General features: G+C 40.1%; 1 protein-coding gene across 18 annotated transcripts in view; it reads left to right on the top strand.

Moving 5' to 3' along the window:
• REDIC1 (regulator of DNA class I crossover intermediates 1) overlaps positions 1-9,174 on the top strand; it is a 240,992-nt gene that overhangs the window by 215,258 nt on the left and 16,560 nt on the right. For 12 of the 18 annotated variants that reach the window (XR_012373926.1, XR_012373928.1, XR_012373922.1 and 9 more), the window contains one exon: positions 8,636-8,872. The gene's annotated coding sequence lies outside the window, so the exon portion shown is untranslated. Of the gene's footprint in view, positions 1-2,456; positions 2,578-8,635; positions 8,873-8,996; positions 9,076-9,174 lie in introns of those variants that run through there. The other 6 variants (XR_012373929.1, XR_012373927.1, XR_012373925.1 and 3 more) reach the window with 3 other exon arrangements.

The raw sequence follows: 9,174 nt of genomic DNA, 5'->3' as shown, positions 1-9,174 counted from the left end.
TTTCTTTCTTTCTTTCTTTCTTTCTTTCTTTGAGAGAGAGAGAGAAACTGCATGAGAGGGGAGAAGGTCAGAGGGAGAAGCAGGCTCCCCGCTGAGCCAGGAGCCTGATGGGGGAGTTGATCCCAGGACTCTGGGATCATGACCTGAGCCGAAGGCAGTTGCTTAACCAACTGAGCCACCCAGGCGCCCTGGAGCGTTTTTTTCTTTTAGCATTTTGAATATATCATGCTACTGCTTTCAGGCATGTGAAGTTTCTGCTGAAATATTAGCTGATAACTTTATGGGATTTCCCTTGCAAGCAACTATTTTCTCTTTCTGCTTTTAAAATTCTTTATCACTACTTTTTACCATTTTAACTACTGTGTGTCTTGGTGTGGACCTCCTTGGGTTGGTTTTGCTGGGGACTCTCTCTGCCTCCTGGATCTGGATTTCCGTTTCCTTCCCCAGATTTGGGAAGATTTCAGCTATTTCTTCAAATAAATTTTCTACCCCCTTTTCTCTCTTTTCTCCTTCTGAGGTCCCTGTAATGAGAATGTTATTACGCTTGATCGTGTCTCTGAGTTCCCTAAGTCTGTTTTCATTTTGTATCATTTTTTCCCCTCACCTATTCAGTTGGGTTGCTTTCATTAGTTTGCCCTCCAGGTCGCTGATTTGTTTTTCTGCTTTCTCAAGTCTATTCCTCTTTAGTGTATTTTTAATTTCAGTTGTTGATTTCATCTCTGTTTCTTTTTTGTTTTGTCTTGTTGTAAAGAGTCTCACTGAGGTTCTCTGCTCATCTCAAGTCCAGTGAGTATCTTTATGATCATTATTTTAAATTCTCTATCAGGCATATTATTTACCTATGTTTTGCTAGGTGTCTTGCTGTGGTTTTGTCCTGTTCTTTCATTTGGGACATATTGCTCTGTCTCCTGCTCTTGAAAGTAGTGGCCTTATGAAGAGGTCTTGTACTGCCCTGTCATGCAGTGTCTCCTGTTCACTAGAACCTGGCACTTCAGGGATGTCTCCCGTATGTGTTGTGCATGCCCTGCTGTTGTAGCTGAGCTGATGTTGCCTTCAGTTTAGTCATCTGTAGCAGCTCTCTTTGCTTATTGTGGGGAGTGTTTGGTTCCTGTGCTGTTAGCGGACCAGTCTGGGCCCCCTTGGGCTTGAGTTGTGTCAGACCAGGTGTTTGCCATGGATGCAGTAGCACTGAACTGCAGGCCTCTTTTTGTTTTGTCCCCTGAGAGGCTTTTGTTGGTGGGTTCAACTTGTAGTCAGACTAGTTGTCTGCCCCCAGCTCTGCTGGAGCCACAGTCTGACTGGTGTGTGTAGTTCTCCTTCCTTCTCTCTGGGGCAGGAATCATTCTGGAGTGGTACTGGCCCCTGTTGGGGCTGCTTGCACACTGCCAGGCTTGTGGCATTGCTTTAGGTGGATCAGGCCAGGAGTGTATTAAAGGGGGCGGATCCACACAAGCTGTCAGCAAGGTTTATGCTGGTCTCCTATGGGAGGAGATCTGGAGGGGGCATGTCTGCAGGAGAATGTAGGGTGGGGCTCATTTTTACCAAGTTAGTTAGCTAGTGTTGGTAGGTTGGGAGGCAGGGGAGGGAAGTGGCTCATTTGTTGTCTGCTCTCCCTCCCCCTGCCTCCCAAGTCTCCCAAGGATCCCTGCACCTACAGTGCGTGCTCTGAAATTAGTAAACAAATTTCCCTCCTGTATACCCTAGGGGATTTTCAAGCTGCTGCTTCTATGCCGTATCTCTGTCTTGTTTGTTGTGCTGTCTCCTTAAGAACAGGGACTCAGTTTCCTCTTGCCCTTCCAGCTCTCCCTGAGCTGAGCCCACTGATTTTTAAAGTTCCAGGTTTTAAGTCCTGCTGGTTGTAAGAACTCACTCGTCAGCCCCTCTGGTTTTTAGAGCCAAATGTTATGGGGATTCTTTCGCCTGTGGAATCCCTGGTGTGAATCTGTTTCACTCCCCTTTCTGCACCTGTGGTGTCCCTCCCTCCATTGGACAGTGTGGAGGTACCGTTTAGCTCTGACTGTATCTCTGTCCTCACTACCCTCTTTGATGTGGCCTCTTCTCTTCATTTAGTTGTGGAGAGTTCTGTCTTTATGTTGTTTTCTGGGTTATTTACACTGATGTGAGTGTTATCTGGTTGTATCTGTGGGATGAGGTGAGCTTAGGATCCTCCTACTCGACCATCTTCCCCAGAAGTCTGGATGGCCTTTTTAGAAAGGCCGGTTTGTCAGGTTCCTCTCTATAGTTAAACACCTTTTCGCCCCCCCTATTTATGGAGGGAGGAAGAGGTCATGTAACTGCCAGTTATACATGGTATGTTTGTTAAGTATGTTGATAATGAACTCTACTGTCTAGCAACTTGAAGGCTTTCCTGCTGGCACTTGCAGGTTCCTTGAGACTTCAGATTAAACCTTAGAAATAAAGGTAATTTGTTTATTTTTTGGTTTCTAATGGTACAGCTGCCTTGGAGCTCTGGGACTTGCTCGTGGTGAACACCTCTGACAAGACTTCAGTGTCTTCTGGTCACTTGCCCAGTTATTCCTTCTGGTAGGAAAAAGGCTTCTTAAAGCACATAGAAAGGTATTGTGTCTACCTCACCTGGAGTTTTTAAAATGGTATTTTACAAAGTTGAGGAAGCTTACTAGGTTTCCAGTCCTGTATGTAAGGGGCTTGGAAGGTCATCCTCCATCCTGACGAGTAAAAAGGTGAACAGATTGAAAACAAACAACTCTTCCACATGAAAAGTGAGGTCACAGGGCAAATCACTGCCCCCACAATTGGAGAAGACACAGAGAATCACAATTTACCTAAGCAGAAAGTCAAGAGCAGAAACATTTATGGGAACCAGTGTCAAGGTAGGAAACCTAAACTAATTGATGGATTGCTGGAGGCTCAATGTAGACAAGTCTGAGAGCCAAAAATTCCAGAAGGGTGTAGTCATAGTGAGGCTTCCTTACACTTTTTTGAGTTTTATTTCTAAGACCTCTACCAGGTTCTAACAGTGAAGATTGGAGAAAAATTATCTGAGGCGCCTGGCAGGAGGAGGGGAAAAGGAATCAATTTAAATAGGCCAGAGCAAGCTATTCTTTTTTTTTTTTTTTTTTTTTTTAAGATTTTTTTATCAGAGAGAGGGAGGGAGAACAAGCAGGAGAAGCAGCAGGCAGAGGGAGAGGCGGGATCCCCGCTGAGCAAGGAGCCCAATGCAGGACTCGATCCCAGGACTCTGGGATCATGGCCTGAGCCGAAGGCAGACGCCCAACCGACTGAGCCACCCAGGTGTCCCACAAGCTATTCTTAACAAGGCCTGCCCTCAAGAGAAAGTATGTTACCAGAGCCCAACTTGGTTGGGTTTTATCAGAGTCTAATTGATGTGGGGGAAAGGAACTACCCAACTCCAGCTCCTTCTAGACATCCTGTCCACCGAAGGGGAAGAAAAAACTGAAAGTTTTTTGTGAAGTTTATATCCCAGGGGCACAGGCTCATTCAGACTGAGATCTACTGGTAGGATTATGGAACAATTCCTCTCCTCCCACACCTTACCACATCACTAAAGGCCTATTTACTGGCCTATTTACCTTTTACCTACTACATCATATCCAGGTTTCAACAAAAAATTCCAAATATACTAAAAGGAAAAAAAAATGTTTGAGGAGACAGCAAACATCAGAACCAGATTCAGATATAGTAAGGATGTTGAAATTACCAGATTGAGACTTTAAACAACTATGACCAATATATTAAAGACTCTAATGGGGGTGCTTGGGTGGCTCAGTCGGTTAATCTGCCTTCAGCTCAGGTCATGATCCCAGGGCCTGGGATTGAGCCCCACATTGGAGCCTGCTTCTCTCTTTCCCTCTGCCTGCTGCTTCCCCTGCTTGTGCTTGCTGTCCAATAAATAAATAAATAAATATATTTTTTAAGACTCTAATGGAAAAAGTAGACAACATGAAAGAGCAGATGGGTGATGTAAGCAGAGAGATGGAAATTCTAAGAATAAAACATGCTAGAGATAAACAATGTAACAGTAACAAACATGCCTTTGATGGATTCATTAGTAGACCAGACACAGCTCAGGAAATAGTCTCTGAACTTGATGGTATGTCAGTAGAAACTCTTAAAAAGCAAAGAGAAAAAAGATTTTTAAAAATTGCATAGACTATCCAAGAACTGTGGGATAAATGCAAAAGTTGTAAGGGGAATACTAGAATGATAAGAAAGAGAAAGAAATAGAAGAAATACTGCAAGTCATAAGGACTGAGAATTTCCCCAAATTGATGTCTGATAACAAACCCAGGATTTAGGAAGCTCACATAAATGCCAAAAAAGACCCATTAAAACCAAAACCACCACCACAACAAAAAAAACCACAACTACACCCAGGCATGTCATATTCAAACTGTGGAAAATGAAAGATGAAAAAATCTTGAAGCCGGAGGAAAAAAAACCAACCTTACTTAAAGAGCAAAGATGAGTATTACACCTGACTTCTCAAAAACCCAAGTAAGCAAGAAGAGAGTGGAGTGAAATATTTGAAATGTTGAGAGAAAAAACCCCCCACCACCCTTGAATTCTGGATCCTGCAAAATTATCCTTCTAAAGTGATAAAAGACTTTTCTCAGACAAAAATTGAGGGAATTTGTTGCCAGTTAGACCTGTGTAAGCAATGTTAAAACAAGAAAAGTTCTTCAGAGATAAAGTGATACAGGTCAGAAACTTGGATCTGCATGAAGAAGAGCATTAGAGAAGGAATGAGTGTATAGGAAAAGCTTTTATTTTTCCTATTCTTAGTTGATTGAACAGATAAGTTTGTTTAAAATGATAGCAAATGCAACTGTGTGCAATGTATAGCTTATGTACAAGTGAAATGAATGACACCAGTGACATAAGGGACAGGAGAATTAGGAATATCTGACTCTTCTAATCTGTGAAAGAGTATAGTATTATTTGAAAGTGGACTTGAATTAGTTATATATGTACGTTGCAGACTCTAGGGCAACGACTGAAAAAAGTAAAGTATAGTTGATATACTAAGAAAAGAGAGGAATGGAATCATATAATATGCTTAGTGATAACCACAAAAAATGGAAAAAGCAGAAAACAAAAATAGGAATAGAGAACAAAGACAACAAATAGAAAACAGTAACAAATAACAGTAGATATTTCATCACCCTAAATGTCAGTGGTCTAAATATACCAATAAAAAACAAATTGTCAGTGGATCAAAAACAAGACCCAACCATATGTTATCTTTAAGAAACCCACTTTAAATATAAAGGCACATGCAGATTAAAAATAAGGGATGGAGAAAGATATACCATGCTAACAATTAAAAGAAAGTTGGAATAGTTACATGAATTTCAGACAGAGCAGACTTCAGAGCAAGGAAGCTTACTAGGATTCTGTGGGTTAATTTATAAATGTAAATTTGGGCATATTTTGGAAATTACTGATCATTTTAGACTTTAAATTCCAACCTTTTCACATTTACCTCTAAATGTTATTGTCAGTTTTATCCAGTAGTTATGTTTTAGTTTCTAAGTCCATAACCAGTGACCCTGCAGGAAAAAAAAGTACAAAAATTTTCGGGTAGAAGCAGTTATAAAATTTTCCATGATAAAGTTCATTGTAAAAAAGAAAATTAATAGTACTTGTTAAAAATGACTGGCACAAACTGACCTTTCTGTTCTACTTAAGTTACTTTACTTCCTGTGACTCAGTTATTTCTTCATCCATACCTTAAGGGTAGTAATGCTACTTTTGATACAGTGTTTCCTGAAGATAGTGTATAAAGTATATAGCATATAAGTGTGTTTTTATTCCATAAAAAGAATGTAGAAATACAATATTATAAAAGATGCAAATTTCACCCCAACCTTGCTATCCTAATTAGATTTTCTCCTCCTCTAATAGGAATAAGAAACCAAACTTATCATCCAGATGTGTTTATGTGAATATACATGTCTTCATATAGCATATGGAATTGGCTTTTTAATTAAAACAGCTTTGCTATACAGAGATTGATTTATGAAACATGCTGATATTGGCCTGGTACCATGGTATCATTTTAATCATTTTTTTCCAGCCCAGTTAAAACTTCCCACTACTCCTTTGTAGGCCACAGGAGCACCTGAGATGCATGCATCCATTTATTCTTTAAATATTTAGTGAGCACATACTATATGCTAGGCACTGTATGAGGTGGAGAGTCAGTAGTGAATATTGCAAAGTCCCTGCTTTCATGCAGTGTATATTCTCATGGGAGAAACAGACAAGAACTAAAAAATAATTTTCAAATAGTGAAATACTAGGAAGAAACTAAAACAAGTTTACATGATATTGGGGAGGAAAGGAGTGATTAAATTGAATAGTTAAGACAGGCTCTCAGAGGAGATGATTTTGAGCTGAAACCTGAATGACAAGAAGGAATGAGACAAAGAATAGGGCAACAGGGCGCCTGGGTGGCTCAGTTGGTTAAGTGACTGCCTTCGGCTCAGGTCATGATCCTAGAGTCCCAGGATCGAGTCCCGCATCGGGCTCCCTGCTCGGCAGGGAGTCTGCTTCTCCCTCTCACCCTCCCCCCTCTCATGTGCTCTCTCTCTCTCAAATAAATAAAATCTTTAAAAAAAAAAAAGAATAGGCCAACAAGTATGCCAGGCAGATGTAACACCACATGCTAAGCCTCTGAGGTGGAAATGACTTAGCTTTATGAATTCCTAAGTAACTTGCATATAAATCCACTCAGTCCAGTTTATTATTCACTAGATGAGCTCACCCTTTGAAAGAAAATGCAGCGGATTCCTTTTTAATGTGATGATTTAAAAAATCATATGTAGTGGTTCCACTATTGTGTGCTTAAGAATCATCTAGAGAGTTTAAGATACAGTTCCCTGATCTAAAAAAGCTGAACTTGTGAAAACAGTAGAATGATGGTTACCAGAGACTGGGGGGTGGGGTGTTGGGGAGATGTTGTTTAAGGGTACAGACTTGGAACTAGTAGACAAGTCCTGGAAGCTAATGCACAGCATAGAGATTATAGACAATAGTATTGTATTAATAAACTTTAGAGTTGCTAAGAGACCAGATTGTTGCCACAAAAAAGAAAGGATAATTATGTGATGTGGTAGAGGTATTAGCTAACACTATGGTGGTAAACATTTTGCAATATGTGCATCAAATCAATGCATTGTATACCTTATACAGTGTTATATGTCAATTATATTTCAATTAAAAATATATATAGTTTCCTGGACTATATCCCCAGATATTCTGATTCAGTAGGTCAGGTGAGGCACACAGATTTGCATTTGTAACAAACTCACAGATGATGCCAGTGCTTCTGGTTTGAGGACCATGCTTTGAGAACCACTGTTCTAACAGATCTGTTTTGGGTTTAGTATCCATTTGCTAGAAGTGAACCATGTCAGTATTTTCTTTCATGTAAAAAATTAATTTGCTCTGCATGCTGCTCATCATGCAGTTTTTATAAGTGTAGTGGAAAAGCGTATGAAATATTAAAGGTAAAAATAGTATCAATATTTCATGTTGAATTCATAGCTTAATTTCAATATAGTCACTTAGTGAAGGGTTAATGTTATTTTTCATTTGGAATTTTTTTTAAAGATTTATTTATTAGAGAGAGCGCATGAGCACACGAGTATGGGGAGGGAGAGAATCTTCAAGCAGACTCCCGGCTGAGTGAGGAGCCTGATGTGGGCTCCATCTTATAGGACCCATGAGATCAAGACCTGAGCCAAAATCAAGAGTTGGACGTTCAACTGACTGAGCCACTCAGGTGTTGCCACCCCTTTTCCCCTTTTTAGAGCATTTGGAGAGAATTTTGAAAATTATTTTTTTTAATGCTAAAAAGAATTTAAATGATAGGTTACCGAGATATTCTAAAATTATTTTTGTTTCTTGACTCAGAGATCACATACAGAGAAATTGTGTATTAAATCCTGTTAATCTGGAGACTGTGAGAAGGTTGTGCTTTTCATTGTGCCATTCAGGAGGATGCTCAAGGGAAAGAGGTGGAGAAGGGAAAAGGAACATCAGGCTAGTCAGCCATATCAGCGCAAACCATTCTGGTCAGCAGGAGCTTGGCTGCTGCCGTCATACACTCTATATGACATATGTCAAGCCCGTGTGCTCCTGCCCTAGTAGTTGTTCTCAGGAATTTATAAACACATTGCTTGTGCTTTGGACAGTGCGACCTTAGCAGCATCAGGGTTAGCATGTGAAGGATGACAGAACAGCCAACAGTTACCCAGCACTTACTACGTGCTATTGCTCTAAGTGTTTTAGATGATTAATGTAACCCCCATAACAAATATATGAGGTAGATAGTAACATCTCTACTTTATAGACAGGAATTGAGGCAAAGAGTAAGTCAGTAATTTAGGTTGCCAGGGAGTAAGTAGAAAAGCTGGGATTCAACGCTGGCAATTTGTACTCATTCTGATTCCTTAAACAATGGACTATGTAGTGCTTCATATTTGGAAAAAAAAATCTCCAAAGATCTTTAGAATTTTTGTCTATAGACCAGGTTAAAATGAGGTATCTGATTCTTCCTCTGCATACCGTTTAAGTAATAACGAACACAGGAATTCCACAATGTTTATTTTGTAATCTTTCTGCCTAGGTCTGACCAGAAGACATTCCAAATGATGAGGGGGAGAGGAAGACTATTGGTGTAGTCCACACAAAGAGAAGTTCTGTACTACTTCCTAGTTTGTGATCTTGGGCAAGTCATCAAAATGTTCTGAACTTAAGTTTAGTACCCATAAAAGCACTACAATGTTTACCCCACAGGACTGGATAGTTAAATGAAGACTTTGACCACTGATGCAAATAAGGACTGCAATATTTAGGTGTCCTGGTGAGTAGACCCTTTATGCATAATTTATGGGATTTTCTTTGAGTCATTCTGACTGTAGGATTTTTTATCTTAGTTGCTGGCATCAGAATCCTTGATTAAATGCAACTCCATTTTTTTTTTTAAGCAGGAGAAAATAAAATTTAATTTTGTGTGCATGGAGAAGCCACCTAGACATGAGACCCCCGTATTATAAGCCTTTGGACAAGTGGATCTAGTGTCTTTATGGGATCTCCTCAGGCTGTTTCTACAGTTGGGCTCAGGATGGCACACCCTAACTACAGAGATAAGTCTAACAGTTGCCC

Source organism: Callorhinus ursinus, unplaced genomic scaffold (assembly GCF_003265705.2).
Source record: "Callorhinus ursinus isolate GAN/ISIS: 27379988/994484 unplaced genomic scaffold, GSC_fseal_2.0 scaffold27, whole genome shotgun sequence".
Lineage (NCBI taxonomy): Eukaryota > Metazoa > Chordata > Mammalia > Carnivora > Otariidae > Callorhinus > Callorhinus ursinus.
Note: the sequence above shows the minus strand (reverse complement) of the source record. Positions and strands in the feature narration are given on the sequence as shown.